Here is a 23,526-nt window from a genome sequence, read left to right as displayed (position 1 = left end):
AGGAGAGAGAGAGAGAGAGAGGGAGAGAGAGAGAGGGACGAACAGACAGATCGAAAAACATACACACAGAGAGACAGACGGACAAGCAGACAGACAGACAGACAAATGGATAGATGGCTGGCAAGAAAGCAGGCGGACAGACAAAGACAGGCAGATATACAGACAGACGGACACACACACACACAGACACACAGACACACAGACAGACGGATAGACAGAAGGAAAGGCACACACACAGACACACAGACAGACAGACAGACAGGCACAAGAACTGACAAGCTGACAGACGGACAAACTGACTTACAGACAGGCAGCCAGACAAAATGACTGAAGAAATCAATGGCTTAATATAAGGAATGCCCTGAAGAAAAAACTGAGACGTAGTCACGCAGCGTTACTGGGGTTATTCTGTTGGATCGTCACCAGGCGGGAACTGTGCGAAAGCATTTTGCAAGCCCAAAGTATGTTGCAAGCTCAAGATGAGATAAACAAAATCATTTAGATCATTAACCGCATTTAACCTTTGAAAACCTTAATGGCAAACGCCCTTGTGCTTGATAACCACCATTCTGGAGCAAAATCGTCTGTATGGCCAGACTTTTGTTGCGACATATGAGCAATGGAACCAAAATTGTCCTGAGCTGCATTTAACGTCACCTGCCACTAGCGAGTACTTCTCATGGTTTCATCGAGTCATATTACCAGCCATATACCAGTCAGTCGCATTGTTCTAATATATCTGCGGGCAAGATCTCTGGCCTTAGAGCAAATGCACCGTCCAGCGTTCCTCGCCAAAATAGACACGGCAAATGTTTGATAGAGGGGTTACAGCACATTTCCGCATAAAACTGATCACATTTACGTGATCTGTGATTGCATGCCGGAGACGAATTTAAGGATAATAAGGGAGGCTTTTGGCAGCCAGAAACCACGCACGCCAGAGCAGCCAGCAGCCAGAGCTTCACTTGACCTGGGGTTACTACCCCGAGCAAACTACCTCGCTGGTAAAGGCCGTCTTCCACAAGCAGGATGTGGGCAAGTACAACATAGTTACCGTGCTACCAAACTAAAAAAAAATGTTCGCGCACAGATTTCTTCAAACCAGTTATACTGGAAGGAGGTGTGACAGGCATTCAGTTCTAGTTCGTCCGTCAAGCAAAAAGCTCGTTTTTACCTCACCTGATTACTGGCAAAATGCACGTGTATCGACCGTGTTGACACTTCTTGGACGTGTAGAGGTATGAGCAAGGGAAGAGCTACGCACATATTTTGACGCCAGGTTTTGCGGTTGTATTGTTTGTACTACATACGACATGTTAACAGTTTCAACATTTGATTGCAATGTCTAAATTAACGTAACATGGCGGAGCCAGGCGCATGAATCTGCATTGTAAATTTATGTACATCTTTACTTGTTTACTCGTCAGGGCTGCACTCAGTTGACAGAACTCAGCTGACACGAAATGTGATGAAGAGGGCACTGAATGTCGATTCAACTGACAGCTTCGCGTTCATTCATAAGTCGATGACACAGGTATCTTTCATTTGACTTATCTAATGCTGCGAAATGTGTACGTAGTGTGGACATGATGTAAGCCTATTTAAGCATTGCATTAATACAGTTTGCAGTTGATGCATGCGAAACTAGGTACTGCATGCTCAATGTCACACTGAAAGCAGGTTTTGTGCGGATACTTATGAGCCGAAATGGCATGTTTCGTTTTGTTTATAGGCATGTATCGTACCGGATAAAAATGCGATCTGCAATGCCAGTCCAGTGTCAAAATCAGCCACGAAAACAACTTATATTGCATTAGCAGAACCGGCAATAATGCATGCATGCGTTCATGATAATTGTGTCTGGGTGTTGAAATGCATTGTCAGCTCAGACGATGTAATTTCATTACTTTTCGGAGCTGCATCTTAGGACATTCCGGACTAAAGGAACCACTCCAATCAGCGGCAACCGGCGTCAGAGGCGTGACAAGCAGCAATGGTGGGACGCATCGGACCAAAAGCGGACGATCGCCGCCGCTATCGACTGGCTCAATAATACCCGATTAGTGTCATTGTTGACCGAGTCGAAACGGGCCGCTCACCGTCCCTCTGAACGCACGCAGCGCGGTCGACAGGCGCCGCCGCTGAATGGGCCCAAAGCGGACGATTAGCACCGGTGGCGAGCGCGCGCCGGGGGTGGACGATTAGCGCGCCGAGGCCGGCGGCTGTGGCAGTCTCCTCCGCCGGCGCAGCGGCGCACCGCGCTCGCGCACAAATGGGCTGTGGGAAAATCGGCCAGCCCAGTGGGCATCCGGCCCGGGTCACAGTCGTTACGCGCGACGCGAGACGAGAAAAGAGCGCGCGCTCGGACGCACAATGGTCGCCTCTCTTCACATGCGTTTAGGTGATAAACGTGCTGCAGTATTAGGGTTGCTTTTTGAGGCCGCTGGCCGGCCGACTGAGCTGGTCCGACCGAGTGCCCGGCGCTGTTCGGCAGCTGCCTGGTCGATTTCTCACGGTCACCAGTGAGTCGATAGCAGTGTTAAAAGTGTTCAGATGCAAAATGTATGGTGCTTTGTTCTTTCCACAAAAAGAAGGAGAGAAAAATGAACGTGGTTATATTTTATTATTGAAGCGAATGGGGACATTCGAGACAGATACTTTACTCCAACGGATGAAAAGGGAGAATCTGCACTGCGCGGCCTTGGAAAATATTCGACACTTTTGCAGTGTGTAGCAAAGTTTGAAAATCGGAAATCTCACTTGGTGTTTCAATTAGAGTAAGAACAATCTGCATGGTAAAATCTAACTTTTCCGTACATTTCAGATAAGTCACATTATCGACATGTAACATGACAGAACGACGCCGTCTCTCCGCGTGGAAACGAGAAACATATCACCTACACGACCAGCCAGCCCCCTTCTGTCTTGGTCATGACCCAGGATTGCGTGTTTACTGTGTAGTGGAGTTCTTTCTGGATTGAGTTTAAGTTTTGTAAATTCGGCCTAGCTATCAATCCGACTTTTGCGCAGCTTCCTTGCATTTTAGATGCTTCACAGTCATTGGATCCATGTGTTGACCTGACACCCAAAGTCTTATCCAATCCGTGAAAAGCCCTTCTGCGTAGTGAGCTTGGGATCATACGAGCAATGTGCTTGTTTGCCACGACTGCCAAACAATACATCAGATGATCATATCGCAGCCAAGCGATGAGACTGTAGGGACTTGATCACATGGATACTAGAATAGAAAGACCGCCCGTGGCCGTATGTCTGTCTGCGTCTCCCCATCCCGAGGCACAGGTTCGGCTCCCCGTGGCTGTCTTCCTTTCGCGCCAGGACGAGAGGTGGCCGACGCCATGTGACCTCGATTGCTGAGTGCGTCGTAAAAGTTAAATGACATATTTGCTTATCTCTGCCCGTTATCTTTGTCCTCATGTTCTTATCTCTGTAGCCCCATAGCCTTACTTATCTGAAAGATATCTGCGTTCTTATGCATGCACCTGAGCGGTGTCATTTCGTCCCCGCGCCACAGATCTCGCGACGAAGCGGTGTGAGTCGGCTGGGGTGTAAATAACTCAGCCGAATCTAACGGCGTCGTTGACAATCACAGACACAGCCACCTTGTTCTACTCTCCATGTTCTACTCTCCATCTCTCCAGCCTCATCGACTGGCTCAAATGAAATCATGTGGGGTCTGATAGCAAAGTCATGGCATGCAAGAGGTTCATGCTTACGTGCCGTCCCCCACTTTGCGTGCAGGTAACCAGCACTCACGTGCAGAACTGTTCCTTCTCATGTGGCTGTCAGCGACACTGAGAGCGACGGCGGCCGGGACACGCGACCCTCGCTTCAGTGGCGTCCGAGGTATCGAGGCGCCGATCATGAAGCCCGTGATCCGTGACGGGATGCACGACCGTGCCAGAGAAACCAAGTCACTTTCAATGGCGCCACCTGCTGATGCATTATGCAACATAATGCATTGTGCAATAGATTGGGCTCAACTTGTGCAACGACAAAAAATTACATGTCGAAGACGGCTCAAAGCATCATGACTTAAGTGAGCAACTGAAAGACAGGGACTCTGCCATGTGGATAAGATCTTGGCTGCGTAAAACTACCGTTTTAAAGCCCCACCCGAAAATCACAAACTTCGTGGGTAGAATTTCCATGGGTCGTTGCCCAGGCCTTCCTGTCACGCCGGTCAACTCGCATGCTCACACAATCGGTCACTCTTCAACCACACGCAGGCAGACCACACCGGCCTCGACCATACGGAACAGAGCGCTTAGTGCCCCAATGCTGAACAGGCGTCTGTCGTCTGCCGCAACGGTCCTCAGATTCACTCGGCGTTTTGCGCCGATAGCCGCGACGTTCCCCGTAATATATGAGGCCATTTTCGCACAAACAATTACCCGAAGAGCGGCGGGCAAGGAGCGGCTAATGCTCCCGACGGCTCGAGAACCGGTGCCGGGCCGCCAGCCGGCCGCGGCGATCGGGCGCCAGATGTCGCTCGGCAGGGCGGCGCCCTCGCGTGGACGGCGCAGGCACCGGCCGGCGTGCCGGGACATAGACATGCTCCGCGGCGCGTCACCTCACGGACGGCGCTCGGGAGAAGACGCAGCGATGAGCTGGGCTCTGTGTGAGCCGAGGAGGAGAGAGATGCGCCCCGTGAAGCATTCGCTGTGGAATTCTTGCTGCTGGCCAAGGCCGGGCGCCGGTACTTCATGCTGGCGGCTCATACCGTGGATCTCACTGTTGTCTCGTTGGACGGGTAGGTTGATGCAGGACTTGCAGCAGGCAAGGGACTGGCAAGATGGGGATCGAATCCCACCGGTAGGTATCGTATTTCCCCATGGGTTGATGCCTTTATCTATCGCTGGTGAGGCTGTGCCGGGACAGTGTTTAAGAAGGCAAAGCCCCGTCAGTACTCTTTGGTGAACTTTCTGGGTAAACAAAACCTTCGTAGTGAATATTACTTTGGTGGCTAGGTCAGTTTCAGTGCAATGTGCCATATTTAGCAATAACTATGTGCCATAGCGTCATTCGATGGCATTACTTACGCCAACGCACTGACTTGAAAAAAGATGCTCCATCAAAATGTGAATCATTCAGTGTTATACATCTCTCATAGGCTGTTTTGTCAGAACAAGCAGGGACGGATAAAGTTCGCTTCGAAATGGCTGCGATCCGATTCTGAAATCTTCTCTCAAACAGGACATTAGTACAATGTTCTTCAGTCTCGAGAAATAGGCACCATTCCCAGTAATGTGTAGCATCCTTGGTGCTATCGATTCTGCTATCCTTTGTAATCGGAACCAATCATGGGTAAATTAAGCTGTAGACAACTATGACACCTTAGCGGTTCATGATAAAAGGGGAAGCAAGATGCTGCTGGTCGCTGGTGCTTCTTCATTTTCTTAGCGATGTGTTGTCTGACGGAACTACCGTAAGGGTAGGTTGTCACCTTTCTGAGCATCATTTTCGCCCACCGGGATGCGTCTCATTTGTAACAAGTCTTCAAATGTCTGTGTACTCCGTTTTAACATTATGCAACGAAACCTTGTATGAATCAGGAAGTGCAAATTGGATTGCAAAACCTAAAACAACTTGCCATCCTACCCACGATCGTATCATTTTATGCATACAGGTATGCTGAAACAATTCAATAGGGACTAGAATCTAAGATTTGATCTAATCCTTAATCATGCAATCTAAATTAAATGTAATCAATATCTATCGCCCATCTAATCTGCAATCTAGAACTCCCCATCCCTGAAAGAAAACGACACGTCTCGGTTCTAACCTGAGGATGTTCTAAAGAGCCTTAAAGAGCCAATAACTGGTATGTCACAACATTTTGAACACGTCATAATAAGTCACAACATATTCAAGTCCGTTAGGCAATCATAATTATTCCGCTTATTGGAAACAGCATGAGATCTGAAAACACAGATGATACCAGATACTTGTTGGCTACCAGCAGGTGTCGGCGACCACCGAGTTGATGACTCCAGAAGCAGCCTGTGGTGAGATGAATGGTGAAACAGATGCCGAGTCATTTTTCCCCATTTCCATTTCGTATGTACGGCGGGCGCATCCTTGTACAGAACGACAAACGCGGCATGCCTTCCACAAGCCAGCTGCACCAACAGTCAGCCACGCGCGGCGGCGTCGCCAGTCAGCGAAGCCGGGTCTTCCGAGGCCGAGAGCCGCAGGGCGCCGCCGACCGGACGTCAGATGGCGAGCATAAGTGGCGTGACGGCATCAGATGGGCGTCACGGGGTGATCCGGTCCCCGATATGCCAGTCATGCTCGGCTGTGCTGGCCCACACAAACAGCGGAGGGGGTGGTTACGGAGCGCACGCGGAGACGGCCGTTCCGGTCGAGGTGCGATTAAAGCGCGTGTGCGCGAGGGCAGATATCTGCATCCTGCTGAGACCGTGAGTTTGAAGGGATCATCTTCGGGTGACGGCCTTTAACAAACGGAACGAGTGTACAAGTGCACCACGAACAAACGAGCGAAGTAAGAACGATCGCACACGAGTGTAGAGACTATATGTCCACTTAAAGCGCCGGTCTATCCCGAATCCCCGGCAAAGAACCGTTCCTCAGCCCCCGGCGTTAGTCGGTCGCCGCGTTCAGTGGCCAATCGACCGCCGGGGCCGCCCGTCTCGCCGACACGGCCCAGGCACCGAGGGCCGCCCGGGCTGCGGGTCGGCAGGTCCGGTCACCGCCGGCCGCGCAGCCGCGGTCGACGGCTCCCCGCCGACCGCCGGCAGCCGACAACAATAGCGGCCACTTTGCACGGTTGGACGTGGCCGCCGGCCGCGCCGTCCGCCCGGCGCCTCGAGCGAGCGCCCGGCGCCGGCCGCGCGAGCCGATCGGCGCGCCGCCGATCCAAGCGTCACGTTCTGTTTGCCCGGCGGCGCCGGCGCGGATGAGCGGATGCGTTACGCTTCCGGCGGCGGGAGAGGCGGCGCGGGCGGCCGGCGCCGTGTCGGAGGTGGGAGGTGCCGCCGCCGGCCCGGCGCCCAGCCACCAGCACGGTCCGCCGCGCGCCGAACGCCGCCGCCGCGCTCGGCCGAGTCCCGCGAGTGCGGTGCGGGGCGCCGGCGCGCGCGACTGCCAGCGCTTGATTAGATTTGACGCGCTTCTCGCTTCCGGGGTATTCGCAAGCCACGGATGGGAGCAGACTTTCGCATAAGGCATTCATACTTTCGGACATTTGGGCATGCGGGCCGAGGCACCGTGCTGTGCGGCGTACTCTGCCGCGTGCCAATTACGCAAAGCGAGGTTCCGTTGCGTCAGTTGCATGGATGGCGCTAGTGCGGATGACACGACTAGCCGCCATTTGGCTTTCTCTGGGGGGATTACGTTACGTCGTGCCGTTGTTTTCCAGTCATGCAAACGGCGCCGGCAGTAATTAGACGCCGCCGAGTCACCGGACCGCCATCAACGGACGAAACCTCAGAAGGCGAGCGCCGGCTCGCCGAGATGTGTTGCGAGATAGCAGACCCTGTGTTGTTGATGGTGTGGCGACAGCCGACGACTTCGCCGGTGCTGGGATAATCGTTGAAGGTGCAATCCCCTCTGACCGCGGGGTTGACAGAGCGGTCGGTGCTGAGTTCGCCCCAGACACCTGATGCTGGGGTCGCCGGCGGACGACGATCCCGTGCACGGTCCGCGATCAGCGAGCTCGTCAAAGCACGACGTCGACATTATTCACCACCAATGCCCCGCTCATCACAAGGGTGCAAAGCAGCCTGGATAGCGGACCGACGGCCGCCGCGGACTCTGTGGCCTCAGATGTGTGGCGGCCACACTCGGCTCATTTCTCAGCGCGGTGGAGCTTCGCGATGGCCATCAGGTCCGAGATCCGGGCGCTGAGACTCGTGGCGCCGCTCTGAGCCACCATGGAAGAGTTGGCCAGACCGAGGCGCTATCGGATGCCAGCGATGTGTGACAAATCGACGGCAGAAGGTTTACGGTGCGTGGGTGCGCGGAAGCCGCCCAGTACCGGCGCTGGACGAAACCTCACTACAAAAAAACCAGCCGCAGTAACACGAGACTAAACAGACTCTAAATGGTTTTGCTTCACTGGAAGACATGCTTACTTTCTTGGTGATATCGCCAGGCAGCATAATAGCACTCCTTTGATCGTCTCGTTGGATAGTGAGGACGAAGACAGCGGGGGGCGGATCTAGCCTGGAGTTTGGCGGGGGGGGGGGGGGGGAGGGAGCAACCGTTCGTCGCCAGCTGGCTGGTGTGGAATTCGAGGTCCAGTGCACCTATCAAACACGATGTTTGCGCCGAGTATGACTAAGCCGCGTCAACATGTGTTTTGTTTTGATATTCAAATCGCTGCCCACTTTTCTTCATGGGTTTTTTTCCGAAACGGAAAGAAATGTTTGATACCGCACCATCAAAGTTAAAACAGACGCTTAAATAGACGAAACTTTTATGAAGTTCTGGAACTGTTTTGGGGCGGGACCAAAACATACTCTCAGAGTTTTTTTTTGGGGGGGGGCATGGCCCCGTGCCCCCCCCCCCCTTCCCCAGGATCCGCCCATGAAGACAGCTGGAGACAGATCAGGAGAGGAGCTGGGGAGCATGAATGCAACGCCAGTCAATGGAATGCGACAGTGTCCGACAGAATATACATAGTTATGACATAACTGACAGAGTGACATAGTGTGCGTCAGCTCGCGACGCCCTCGTCCAATGTTGGATCCTGTGACCCGCAGTTTTCACCGCAACAGACTCGCTGCTAATTTTGATAGGTGTTCACCACGACAGACTCGGCCGTGCCGGGTCCAGTGAGCGTTACACTGTAGCCAGCTTCAGCGGCGTCTGCTGGTCCCGCTGTGCCAACCTAGCGTCGGGCCCGACAGGTGTCACACTGAGAGGCAGCCTCAACCAGGTCCGCCGGCGCTCGCCATCCGACTGTGCCAGCCTGACGGTGGGCCCGACAGGCGTCACACTGTGACAGCCTCGGCCAGGTCCGCCGACGCCCACCGTCCCACTGTGGCAGCCTGGGATCGGGCCTGACAGGTGTCACACTGAGAGGCAGCCTCGGCCAGGTCCGCCGGCGCCCGCCGTCCCACTGTGGCAGCCTGGCGGCGGGTCCGACAGGCGTCACACTGTGACGGCGGCCGCCGGCGGCCGCTGGACCATCTGTCGGCCCGACCGTCCAGCCGGCCGTCCGGTAATGGTACACGCACCGCGGTCGCCCTGGGAACGGCGGGCGTCTCGCGGCGCCACAGCTGTCGGTGCGGCACCGCTACCCCGGGGGAGACGGTGCCGCCCGGCGTCGACGGGTCAGCCGCGCGGCCGGCCGGGCCGCCTGGCGGCCGAGGTGTCGGACGGCTCCGCCCAATGCCGTTCGACACCGTCCGGCAGCGCCCGACACTGCCCGAAACCGCCCGACAGCGCCAGACACCGCCCAGCAGCACCTGACACCGCCCCAGACGCCCGACACGCCCGACACCGCCAGACAGCACCCGACACCGCTTCAGACGCCCGACACGGCCCGGCACCGCCAAACACCGTCCGACACAGCTCGACGCCGTCCGACACCGCCAGACACCGCCAGACACTGCACCAGACGTCCGACACCGCAGCGCCTCCCCGGTCGGAGCCGGGAAGGCATTGCCAGCGGGCGTCGTCTGGCTGCTCGCAGGTCAGCTGCACTGCACTTATGTGTGCACTAATTAGATCATGATGTTGGTGTCCTTTTTGACACTTAAGCAATTTTCTTATCCCAGATTCGTCATTTGCAATGATTCTAAACTGCTGCAAATTCAGAAATGCATCGCACAAATGCACCCAAGAGTGCATTCAGATTCCAAAGAAGACATAACTGCACAACTGTATCTGCCCTAGATCTAAATATTTCCATGGTCATTTTTAGTGTCGTGTATTTATGAATTTGCGGGAAAGTTCCTGAGTTGCCACAAGCTCATAAATGCAGCAGACAAAGTACACCCATGGGATTATTTCGATTTACGAGTATATGCAGTTATTCACCTCGCACGTTTCACCAAGCGATGCATTACTAGTCACGTGCACCCTCTCACCAGCCACGTAGGCTATAAACTGGTTATAAACTACGTAGGTTATAAACCATGGGTTCTAAACTGCCCTAAGCGGTAGACACAGATCGTTGAGAGCTGGACTTCAGTCATTGATTTCTTACAGCAGTTTACCGTTCCTTAATGGAAATTGCGCAGAAAATGTTAAGAGACCACATCTCTGTATGGATCAGCTCAAAGGAAAAAACTGGACATCCAACAAGACAACCAGATAAAAATGAGCATCTTCTTGCTCACGTGAATGTTACAAGAAGTCTGACGTGTTGGAAATTCTTGGCTTAACTAAGACAAGAAGGTCATTTGTTGCCTGCATCGTAAATCGTTTGCTGCGATATACTTGGAGGTCGACTGTATAGTCTATCACCTCAGCATCTGGTTCCTTGGCTGTTTTAGCTCTACCGTGTGAGGTTAGTCGCTCACCTACTTGCTCGAAGAAGAATCTCGCCTCTCTGATAAGAATGAATAATTCATCGTCTCAGTCAAATCATTTCGGATCGTCTCCAGACGAAAAGGCTGCAATACGTGTTACTTGCAGGACTATGACTTTGGCCACAGTTTTCTGGCAACTTCTCTGTTCTTTAAACATCTGTGCTGACCGCTGACTTTTTCACATAAAAGAATGACCGGCTATATTGGTATGGCCCTAGGAACTACCATCCACCATCGGTGCGCGGAAAGAAAACATATGGGCGACGGATCGGTTGCCAAGCGAAGAAACAATCTCACGGGCTCGAATATTGCCAGTTGGTGGTGGCGGGGTCCTTCACCCCAGGACCTACATTAGCGGTACCAAAATGGAAATTGCCTGCTTTAATCTACGAGCTTCGGACAGTGGTAATCAGCCATCCAGCCGGGGAGACGTGACGAGTAAATTGTCAGTATCATGGTCAGGTCACCGCCTTCGTCTTCTCGCCAAACTGTCGAGAGAAGCCGCGTCGCCGGCTGATAGTCCCAGGCGGAGCTAATGTTCCGGCTGGCTGGCCGCAAGACCTGAAGCTGACTTCAGACGGTGGGCTACCGGACTTCACGGAGCGGGATAGGCGCACTGTCCGGCTTGCCACCGCAGCCGCTACGCGTACCGCTGGAGGTAAGAACGTACATCGGCCCGGCGAGGTAGTGGTTAGAGCATAAAATACACACACGCGTTGCACTTGGCGGCTAGATTGCAAGCAATCTGCAAAGTGGTTCCCACATAATGTTGGCGCAAGCGCCTTGCACCATGCGATTAGGATGGTCTTCATCAGACCCATGACGGGTCCAGTTAAGCCCACTTTACACTGCTGTCGGATACTTTGGTAAGCTCCGGGGCAAACCCGAACGCATGCGTGTTTATCCTCGTGCGCGCTTGTACTTGTCCTGGTATTATATCAACATGATAATCCATAAATATTTCTTAACATCTCTGCCAGCCGCTTCGTTTCTCCGCCGCAATGCCTTAGGCACACCTGCTTAGAGACAGCATGGCACATGTACACTTCCATATTTTCAGTTCAAGCATCCGTAGCTCAGCGTTCTCGATGTCTCAGCGGAAGCTGGAAGTTGCCAGCGTCCCGCCGTCCGCCGGCAGCCTCGGGGTCAGCCGGGTCAGGCGGCAGCCGGCGCGGGGTCAGCCGGGTCAGGGCGGCAGCTGGTGCGACAGGGGCGGCGCCAGGACGGGCGCTAACGGTCCGGCTCGCGGGCCAGATGGGCCGCGCGCTGGAGGACGGCCCACCACGGCCGCCCCGCTACGCCGCTGGCCGCGACAGATGGGCCGCCCGGCCGCGCCGCCGCAGCCCGGCCACGCGGACGCTCGCGGCCGGCGGCGGCGCACGGCGCACGGCCGCCCGTGCACGGCCCTAGTAGGTCAGGCGAGGCACGGCGTGCTCCCCGGGGGTGTGGCACCGCGGTGGGCTGTGGAGGTAGGTCTGGGCCGGTGAGCCGGAAGAGGAACTTGTGGGTGCTGCAGGCTAAATTTGACATTTCAGTTCTGTTCTAGGTTTTCGGGTTTTAGTGCCAGGCTTGTGGGACTGTCAGAGTGAGCGGGATACGCGTCGCATCGAAGAGAGACACGAAATAACGGAAACCTGACGCCACTCAAACGGTTTCTGACAACAGCAGCTCGCCTGTTACCGTATCAAACGCGTGCTAATATCCTTTACCGCTTGGGCGCGCCAGCCATGCAGTTTCTATTCAACTGACGACTCTAAGAGCGGCGTCCACAAGGCCCGACGCGCAGGGTGTTCCAAGGATTGACACACTGTCGCCTCGTGCTTCCTCCTGTCGAAGTTAGCCAGGTAACGCCTGATGTCTTCCGCTACATGCGACCGCCTGGATGGGGCCGACTTGGCCGTGCTCTCGCATCTCTGGAGCACATCGCCCGAAGAGATTGATCCCGCCGTTCGACGGGCGTGGGTTGAAAATATCAGAATCTCTGGCGTTCAGCTGTGTTAAGTAGTTGGAGCACACCGCGCTGAACGTGAAAATAATTACGGAACCGTGATGCTCCGGAGGAGGCGCCCATATCAGATTCGACGGATGGGTGTCACGTGACAATGGTGAAAACACCGAATCGCGTACCGTACCGCGCTGGTGGGCGTGCATGATAATTTATGGTAGGTCTGTGGGACGGCACCGAAACGCAGCAACACTTCTGAACATCAGTTCGCCGCAAAGTGAAAATGCGCAGATGTCCGACAAAAAGGATTTATAACGCCTTGCGCTGCGTTCCGTTGCAGTGGTTGAAGAAAGCAGCTGAAGCCAACGTAGCACACATGGAATGTGAAACACCGGTGCGCACATTAGTGTCGAGAATGCGGGACATTCTTAACAGGCGGGGAAGCTACGGAAGTGATAGCAGGGCACGCAGGCTCTTAGTAGGCGAGGAAAATCTTGGTTTTCTGAGAGTTGATAACTTGAGGCGATTTGCTGCCTTACGGGCGCACGTGATGATTTCAGCCAAGGACGTCAGGGGAAAATGAATGCAAAAGGAATGTAAGTCGGCAGGAAGAGCAAAACAGTTTTATGGAGAATAGAGGGTAAGTGTTGGCGAGTACCGGCCGGCTAGCTATAGCTTAGTCTGGCCTGTACGGGGCAGCACGGTATCAGAGAGGATGGATCATACGCGAGGTTGTATGGCAGACAGCCCCGCCGGTGATGAGATTCACGGCGAGTCAGTTTCTGTGAGCGTAAGTTGAGGCTGCTCCAGTCACGCGGAACGGGGCAGACCCTGACCAGAAGTAGAACAATGGCATACGATGCTTTCAAATGGCACGACCAAATCTGGAATTGGACACTGAGGCCGCGCCGCGGCTTCAATAGAAACGACCGTGTTTGCCGCACTTAATTGTGCATCGCTCTTCCAATCGTGTCCGATGGGGATGGATCAGGGCGATGACATGATGGCCATCTAGTGGAAGCGTTCAGTCTGGACTGGAAGTCTTTTGATCGGGAGATATGTGCTTCGCGGTTCATCTCCCGCTTTAGGGCGCGCTTCTAGCTTCTTAAACCTTCTTCTAAAGCCAGCAAACCATGCTGGCAGATTCTATGTAAGTCAGGACTCTTTCAACACAACGTACAGCGTGCAAAATTCGCCCCATCCATTTTCCTTCAGGACTACGCCAACAGGTTCACGTTCTGAACTCACTCGGGCGGTTCCCGGACCGTCTCACTAGGATCGTCGTATGCATGACGCCACGGGCTCAGCTTGCAACGACCGGGACTTGTTTACGATTGATAACATCACGCGATCCGAGATTATCCTTCGATCCAAGACCATCATCATCCGATCCGAGATTATGCTCCGATCCAAGAATATCATCCGATTCGCTGCTGGCTACCATCCGATCAAAGACTGACTTCCATCATCCGATCCGGGAATAACTATCACCCGATCTAAGCCTGTCTTTTATCCGATCCAAGACTGACTGTCATCTGATCCAAAACTATCATCCCATCCAAGACTAACCATCATCCGGTGCAAGACTGACTATCGTCCGGTCTGAGCGAGCAGCTGGCAGCCGACACATACCATGTGGCATCCGGTGGGCTGATCTATCTGGACGCCTATACCAGAACGAGAAATGACTTGACTACGTGTTACACGAGATGGAGCTTCCTCAGCGTGCACCTCGTATGAACTGACGACCCAGAATCGGGTTCTGCACCCACCCCAGCACTTACACTTTCTGGTAAATGTTAGTTCAAATAACTTCACTGGCTTCGAAGCGACACTTGTAAGGATGGTTGCAGAAACAGGGAGTAGGCTCATAATCATAGGTAACAAACCTGCTTGATTTTACCAGTCACCAGGAATGCGCTCTTTAAAATAATTGACCACTGGGATTGGTTGATGCGTGTGTTCCATGCTAATATAAACCTTTATATCATGGCCAGTTTTCTTTAGTTTGGGGTGTACCACGTTAAACGTTAAAAATTCACGTAATATCGCCGCAACACAACGCCGTGCCAGCCGAGGCCAGGACGGCACAGGCCGCGGACGGGCGCTCCGCGGCACTCACCTTCTTCTGCTCCTGTCGCCGTCCGTCCACCTGGCCCTCTCCCTCGCCGTCACTCACTCGCGCACGGGCCTGCACGCGGCCGACGGGGACGGCGCCGTGTCGGTGCTGGCGAGCCGGGCGTCGGTCGACCAGTACGGCCGGCGCCGGCGGAGGAGCCCGCCGTCGCCGGTGCCGGCCCAGGTGGCGCTGCGGACGGCGCAGGCACGCGCCACCCCTGCCGACGGCTCCCCGGCACGGCATGCTGTACGGCTGGCGCGACGAGGGTGCAACGTCAACACGCGACTGGTGACGGGCCGCGTTTGGGTAAGCGTTCGGGTTACCTGGTGCAGCCTCTTGGTAGGAATCCACAGGAAACTTATGTGGGGAACGAGTAAAACGCATGCTTAAGACGTTAGCCGCCTATGTGAGGGTCTACGCATCCGAATGTGGATCCTCACCCCATCAGAAAACTATGTTTGCGTGACACTTTTCAGTTCCAGCTACCTAAAAATATACGTTCCACTCCAGAATTTATGTGTAGACACCTCATAGTGTCTGCAAATCCTGATAAATGAAAGGTCATACAAGGAAAAAAGCCCCATTAAAAATGTTTGAGCTGAAATGTGATAAAAACACGACGCGGGACCGAAATAATCATATAAACGTACCTCACATAACATCCAGCCACCATCGTTTTGCCTTAGAACACCAAAGCCGTCAATACTGTGGTCACGTCAAGGTACACATCAAATGTGCCGGTCGTGTGCAAAGATATCAGCTGCAAATGCTTGAAAGTAACTTTTCTCAAGTTGAAAATTGAAAGTTGAAAATAACTTTTCATGGCCTCTGTTGGTCGAGCACGTTTTGCTACAAGCGTGATGGTGTGACAAAAAAGTGGCGTGATGAAATGATGTCAGCGTGTGTGATGCAAATGAAGCACTGCCAGTGTCTCACAGCCTGGCCCGGGTGTCAAATTTTGAGCCGATGTAATCTTTATAGCTTGCTAATAATATTCGATCTCGTCTTACTGATAACAAGGTTGCCGTGCACGCAGACGGTGTTCCATACTCGTGACGCAAACTCTTCAATTCAGCTGCAGATGGTATGAAGTGGAACCCGGCCAGGGCTGGCTCTTGACTTGTTCAAAATCGTTTAAATATTCGATATAAGCCCCGCGAAAACCAGCGTTGTCCTTATCAGCTTCCATCAGCAGCGTGCGGTGGGCAGGTTCTCGGTCAGCTTTGGTGTAACCAACAGTCAAGCTTCTGATAATGTCAACATTATTAGGCTTTATCGTCTTAACTTCGCGGTAAAACCCTTCGGTTTATAAATGTGATGCTATGTCCGCACTTGACGTATTCAGGGTGCTCACACAAATCAACGGAAAACTCAAAGCAGACATCATTTTGGCACTGATCGTCAATTGCAGCATTGCCCGCCAGCGTGGGAGTCTACAATAGTATTTAAGTGGCACCCTGTTCAAAAGCTGCTGATCATCTCGCGCGCACCTTCAAGTGTGTTGTGTTCAAGTGCGTTGATACGATCCTCAGCAGACTTCGGTCTTTCTGGCCGAGTTGAGGTGGCTCAACTTTGAGAAGCTGTCATTAGCCGAGGGTGACGTGGCAGCAATGTTGAAAATTTTACACCGTGCCCATTTACCGACAACATAAAACAAAGTGTACTGTAACGCGATGCGACAGCACCTCGTAAAACTCAGGGAACCTCGGCGCCGCCTGCATCTGAGCGCCGCATAGTCCCGGCTAAGGTGCTCACAGCGAGCGCCCGACGTCCCTCACAGCCCAACGAGCCGCGTCCACAAGGAACGGCGTCCATGCAGAGGCGCTTGAGTCGGCAGCCCTAGGTGCCGACAAGAGTTAGTGATATTAAGTGAGCCGTTACGAACAAGGTCGCAGGTTGGACAAGTCCGAATGTTAGTTGTTATGTTATGCTGTTATGTTATGTTGCAATGTTAAATGAACAGAAATATTGTAGCTTCATTGACTCATCTCAGCTCAGCCCGGATCGTTGCGCTTTTGACAAGTTAACTTGCTTTGCAGCCAACGATGGCGCCGCCTTTAAGTTTTCCATAATATGGCATACAGTCTTCTAAAGAAGCAACATTTTTAAATACAAAACTGACTTTATCCCAGAATTAGGTAGATCGCGGTGGTAGACGTACAGCGGCAGCAATGGTAGCAGCATTTCTCTGAAGATGGCTCCATCCGCCTGCACGAAATTGTGAAGACAATTATTTCTATTCTAAATATGATTGCTTCCATTGTAAATATTTTAATTTTCATGATAGATATACTTGTTTCCATGCAAAGTTCAAGGTTCGATTGGATGAAGTTCTGAACACGATATCACCTAGAGTATTTTGCCACATGCAACCGCGCGGGGGAGGGGGATAAAATCATTCAGGTATCTCAAGATGCAATTGATAGGCGGATCCAAACGGCAATTGATAGCATTTCCATAATCTCGTCGCTAGGAATATCTGAGATGAAACCGATCACATAACTGCAGCTACGATGATGATGCCTCACATGTCGTGCCACCAGGCATACAAAGCGCCAAAATGTTGGAACGAATTCAGGGCGGCCACAATGGCAGTTTTACAGCCTCGGAATAAGGCACCAAATGGCAAAAGGCTAGCAAAGGCGCGTGTTCTTACTTTTCTGAATCATGCCTTAATGCTAACAAAGGTCAGTGAGACCAGATCAAGTTTATACCAGGTCAGGGCCATATCACACCATAAGGTAAGGTTTTCCTACCCCCATGTCTACAAAATATATGTGATTTGTCGGTTTGGAAATATGACAACCTCGCGGCCATACCTTAACACTCGCTCGGGGTCAAATTGACCCCTCCCCCCAAAGGTTTTTCCAGAATGGTTTCCGAACGGCGCGGCATTGCCCCGCGAAATTTTGTGTAGCTGTAGAAAATTGAATAGCGGATCGTTAGATGTAACAAATTTAGACAGTACCTTGTAAGATCGCTGACCTATGGCAGGTCAAAGTCAGGCCATGGTTTCAGCGAAGGCAATTTCTGGGGAATCGTTCAATCTGATGCAATAACAGAGTGTTTGACGAAGCCATCTTTGAGATGCTATCTTGGGCAACACAAATATTGAATGAGCAAATTAAGCTGACCTAAGGCTAGATACGAAGGTCAGGCCAAGCTCAAAACTAACCTGTTTTATCGCCTTAGGGCATGCTGTATTGGATAGTTTCTGTTGATCATTTCGAATGTATTGATAGCAGGAAGCGCATCATACATCTTTCATTGGCTTCTTGGAAGTCAGAACAGGTCACTGACCTGAGATGACCCAGTTCGACATTTTGTTTTCATGAACATACTGGCTAGCGCAATCTTTGTCGCTTATTCAAATGCAAAACCCAAGGCAGTGATGCTATGATTTTGGTCACCATGATCTTCAAAAAGGTCAAAAAGGTCACTGACCTTAAATGGACTTGTGACCTTTTGCTTGGAAACAGTTATCTAGGTTCTGGGAGCACTTTGGAGGACCAACCTGGAATTTGAGCTTGTTTGAGCTTATTTGACCTGAAGGTCATGAACTAGGAGTCCTCAAACTTTGACCTAAGTGAGTTCACGTACAGGTCAAGACACCCTGTAAATTTGGTGTCCCTAGCTTTCTTAGTTCCCGAGATCTTAGGGGAAAGGGTCAAATTGACCCCCCCCCCCGCCCCAACCGAGCGAAGGGTATCTAGCCGGCCACCCGGGTGCGTGTTAACGTGCCGCAATGCTCGGCACGGTCTGTCCCACCCTCTGACGTCAACTGACCTTTAGCGCGACCGCTGCCATCGGCCGCAGGTCATACCTGTGAAGGCCAAATAGCGAGCGCCCAAAGCGACTCGAACCCACCCCGCCACGGGTGGGTGGATCGGAAGGCAGGTACTCTAACCAAATGAGCCAACGGGATGGACAGACGGAAGTTTTGGAGACGTTTCGTGGAGGTAACCGTTTGCAAAGTACCTATGACATAGCACAATAGTGAATTGATTCAATGACGTTATTGCCACCAACGTTGTAAAATCGTCATACTCCTTTCCTTAGAGTTTGGGCAATTACATCCAAATTCGTATTGCAAGCTTTCCCAGCCGGATCGCATATGACAACCAGGGGCGCGGAAGGGCCAGGAGGGACTGACCAGGGAAAGCTTGGCAATGGCAGGCTAAGATTTCCCTTATGATGGTTGACTGAGCAGAAATAATCAAAAATAGCTGTCAGCCCGCCAACGTAGGACAACTTTTTCTGATGATAGTGGGGCACGAATGTTAATTGATCCGCGATGTCGCGCGGGGAGTACCCTAGCGGCTGCCGTGTGAAGTAGAGAGTAGGTGGCGCTACGCTTCAAGCTCAGAGTGACAGCGGTGGTGGTGTAATCCGAATATCAGTCCATACATCCATCTCGGCTTGTTTGAAATCGCCTGATGACAATTTTTACAGCCAAGCTACCTAGACCAATGCACCTCGCCTGCAGTACCTTTGCGCGGTTCTGTTAAATACAACACCACGCTCTGAACATGGATAGATGGAGGATGTTGCATGGCAGGTGTAATGCATCAGCGACGCATTGAAATGAGCACGATTTACCTTACCTTACCTTACCTTATGGTGATCGGGAATTGTAAAAGGCCACTAGGCCTGTAGGTCCCGGTCTCGTCAGGCTCCCGGTCCGGTAACCAAACAGTCTCAAATTATGGGAAGATTCAGTGTCGGACGTCGTACATGATGTCAGCCCAGTGCGTATCAAGCCTAGACTTGAACTGTTCAAGTGAGGTCGACGACACGACCGGGTGAAGAAGAGCGTTCCAGTCCTTGACAACCCGCGTGCTGAATGAGTTACGACGGACGAGAGTCCTAGCTCGAGGTTTTTTGAGCTTCCATTGGTGTCCTCTCGTCACCTCCGAGTTGTGTCTTGTCAGGAACTCCTCTTCCGATAGCGACATACCTCCGTGAAACAGCTGGCACACTGTTACCATGTCTCGCCTACGACGACGATAGTACAGCGAAGACAACTGAAGGAGTCTGAGCCTCTCAGTGTATCGCTGGCGCCTCATTTCATAGAGAAGCCGAGTAGCTCGTCGCTGAACCCGTTCCAGCCGTTTCTGGTCCAGTTTGCCGAACGGGCCCCAGATAACGTTGTCCATACTCTAAGTACAGACGTACTAATATCTTAAAAAGCAATGGCAACGTGCGAGCATCGATATTGGCAAAAGACCGCCTCACGACCGCCAGCATCTGGTTGGCCTTGGAGATCGCTTCCGCCGTCTGCACGTGCAACTGGAGCCGGTAATCCGCGAAGATCCCGAGGTCCTTCTCGGTGAACTCGACCGTGATTTCGGCGCCGCCCAAGAAGTACGTCAGCCTCGGGTTGCAGTTCCCCAAGTGCATTATTTTGCACTTTGCTGCACTAAAGGGGAGCAGCCACTCCTTTGACCACTTGGCTAGGGCGTCGAGGTCAGCCTGCAGAGGTGAGTTAGTTAGGGGCCTCGGGACACGACAGTAGACCTTGGTGTCATCCACAAACATTTTGACCACGCTTCGCACTTGTTCTGGCAGATCGTTCACGAAAATAACGAACAGCGTTGGTCCAAGTACAAACCCTTGCGAGATGCCGCTGACGACGTCGGTCCAGACCGACTTCGAGCCCTGGACCCGCACTCTCTGCATCCGGTGAGTAAGAAAAGCCCTGATCCAGCGTAGTAAATTACCTCTCACACCGTGAGCACGAAGCTTGGAGGGCAGACGGTTATGGGGAACAGAATCAAAGGCTTTGCTGAACTCTAGATACGCCACGTCCGCCGGCTCTCCATCCTCTACCGCGGCGCTCCAATCCTCCATGACCTCTAACAGCTGGGTGGTACAGGACCGCTTAGGGAGAAGCCCATGCTTGGCTGCATGAAGAAGTCCAGACTCCAGATTTTATCATCTTTTTCCACGGGACCTCATCATGCCAGTTTGTCTCAATATTGGGTATGTCTGGCTTTGACGTAGTCAAAACATCGACAAGTACTGAAATTCTGGCATCATTCCCACCACTACTTTGCTGGAAACTTCGAATCGGCGCACTAGAGACAAATAAACGGGTCGGTGGGAAATGGTCTGCGCTGTCCCATTGAAAGATCAGGTTGGGGGGCAGGCGGCGCGGTGGGTGGTGCGTGGCCCTGGCAGTCGAGCGGCCCGTTTTTGCAGCTTGAAGTAAGCAGATCATTAAAGCAAAGGTGCGTAGACAATCCTTCAATTTAATTTTCATGTTATTTTGCCGTTTCAGTCGCTTAATGGTCATTTTAAATCAATGATTTGTTGAAGTGATTCCAATGTTTGCCATACCAGCCTCCTCCGGTTAATCCAGCTGCCGTTAAGCATGTTTTAATACGAATTTCTCGTTTTCATAAACCTGACTCCAAGTGGCAAATTATCTGCAGGCTTGAGACTGCATGTCTGAATTGTGAGCATGGCAAGCTGTGCTTATTACCTGTAGGATTTCTCCGTGGTAAAAATCGTCAGGTATGTTTCATGACTAGGGTGGTACCTGGTGTGTTTTCAGAAGTGCAATGATTTATGCTTTGTCACTCTCAACTGAAAAATTAAAAGTTGTGCAGTGATGAGTTTGACTTGATTATACTTGGCTTGATATATTTTATTTTGTAATATTTGTGTGGTGCTTGGAAGAGCTTAGCTTAAGTGTTCAGCATAGCTACCAGAACAAGACAATTTCATTACTGATGCTCAGGTGAAAAAGTGGAATGGCTTTATGAGTAGTTATTATGACAAATGCTGCACCAATAATATAATATTTACCACCTTTGATCAATGCCCAAGTACCAAATAGTGGGACTGAAACTGAATGGTAATTGAGCTGGTGCTTTTGATATAAATGCATTTTGTTATCATTATCTGCTTGTCTTATATCTTATGTTGCACCTTATTATTATATATATATATATATATATGTATATATATATATATATATATAATTTTAAGAGAACATAAGCTGTGTATGCATCTGACTTGAATATTTCTACATTTGTTGAACAATCAGTTTGCTAGCAAGGTTGAGCTTTCACTATCAGCTTTTATCAAATGCCTTTAACCAAAACATCAATGTGCATAAACTATATGATATTTTTGTTGCAGCAAGGTTTGGTCAGCTAAACTTTGTGTTGGTTAAAAATGTATGGTTTGAACATCAGGTATTAAGGTGTGATGCACTTTTAGATAAATGCTGCAAGCATTTAGGCACCATGGTTGCGAAGGTAAACTGAGAACTTATGTGGTTCCCAGATACTCTTTGGATCCCAGGTGCTTTCCATGTAATCATACTCATTATCATAGGCATAGGGAAAAGGGTTCCAAGGGTGCCATGGCACCCTAAATTTCTGAGATCGCTTAGCATGAATCCTATTTCAATGCATGGAAATGATCACTTTACATTGGTATTGGTACCTCTACTTTCAGAGACATTCTCCATCTATGCTGATTACACATCTATGGTATGAATGTTTGGAGATAAATTTATCTGCCACAAGCTTATAATATATAAAATTTACTGATATATCTCAAACTGTATCAAACTATATCTCAAACATTTACAGACATTGCAATGATCCATACATTACCACAGGCTATAAACCATGAATACATACCATGACAAATTACACACTCACCCACTGGTTATCACTGCCCATTCTGGTGAAGTAGCTATTCATGACAGACTTGCTACCTTTCCATCAGCCATTAAATGCTTGGTGCTGTCACATCAAATTTTTAATTTTCTGATGGAAGAACTAACTCAGGAAAAAGGCCACATCATAGCTGCACAGCCTCAGTGATGGATTTCTTGGTGATAATCTGTCATAGTGGAAGCACCATTTTGTGTTTCCTACAGAAAGACCTCTCTTTTGTGTTGACACTGTTACATCACAATTATGAACAACATTTTTTAAAGATTTGGTCCAAACCCTTTGAATGGATGGATAGCTGGGATCAGATCTCACACTCTTGTGAGTGCTTGTTGTGTGAGCCCTGACCTCTACTACGCCATCGCGCAATTCCAGGCAGCAGCAGAATGAAGTGGTTAAATTTTAATGTGCAGAAATATTCAGCATGGTCTGTCACACCCTTTGACGTCACCTGACCTTAAGCGCGACTGCTGCCACCGGCTGCAGGCCATGACTGTCAAGGGCAAATAGCAAAAGCCTGAAGTGACTCAAACCCACCTGCAACGGGTCGGTGGATTGGAAGTCAGGTGCTGTAGCCCACTGAGCCATGGGGAGAGATTTAGTGTTAAAAGCAATTTGATAGCTTGCCAACCAGTGTTGGAAATTTGAAGAAAACAATTTCCTGGTAGCCGAGGACAAATTTTCTATAGCAGAGCACAAAATTAGCCAAGTGCTGTGGGTCATTACAGCTTTATTCAGGTTATCTTTGAGAGTTAATAGTACAATGGGTGGCACTCAACAAAAGCGCCACTTTTCATGTATAGCAATTCATGTAAAAGCACTTTAAATGAAAGAAAACATCAATATCAAACGTGGCATGCTGAAACAACACAGTCTCGTACTCTGTACTATGAAACACATGTGCATATACATTGGTTTGCAATTTATGAAAGGCTCCGTGCATACACCCTCCAAAACGGAGGGTAATTACTCATCAGGCTTACACACTCTCCAAAATTAAGGGTGGCTACACACGGGGCTTATACGCCCTCCAAAACGGAGGGTGGGTACGATGCGCACAGCCAGGCAGAAATGGTACACAAAAAATGCACATGAACATGCCACAGACGTCCACCTACTCATGCTCCACCACGATCATGCTACTCACGCTCCACCAGCTAACTGGTTTTAAAATAGCTAAACATTCATACCCTCCACCTTCCCACTCCTGGTCAACACACGAGGCCATGCACGTCCCATCCGAATAATAGA

At 51.2% G+C, this 23,526-nt stretch overlaps 1 protein-coding gene across 1 annotated transcript in view; it reads right to left on the bottom strand.

The window, feature by feature from the left end:
* LOC119108327 (proton channel OtopLc) overlaps positions 1-14,712 on the bottom strand; it is a 45,619-nt gene extending 30,907 nt beyond the window's left edge. Inside the window, exon 1 of the mRNA XM_037231904.1 lies at positions 14,588-14,712. The gene's annotated coding sequence lies outside the window, so the exon portion shown is untranslated. The remainder of the gene's footprint in view (positions 1-14,587) is intronic.
* Positions 14,713-23,526: the final 8,814 nt, after the last annotated feature.

Source organism: Pollicipes pollicipes, unplaced genomic scaffold (assembly GCF_011947565.3).
Source record: "Pollicipes pollicipes isolate AB1234 unplaced genomic scaffold, Ppol_2.1 Scaffold_6686;HRSCAF=7923_pilon_pilon_pilon, whole genome shotgun sequence".
In the NCBI taxonomy this organism is placed as follows: Eukaryota; Metazoa; Arthropoda; class Thecostraca; order Pollicipedomorpha; family Pollicipedidae; genus Pollicipes; species Pollicipes pollicipes.
Note: the sequence above shows the minus strand (reverse complement) of the source record. Positions and strands in the feature narration are given on the sequence as shown.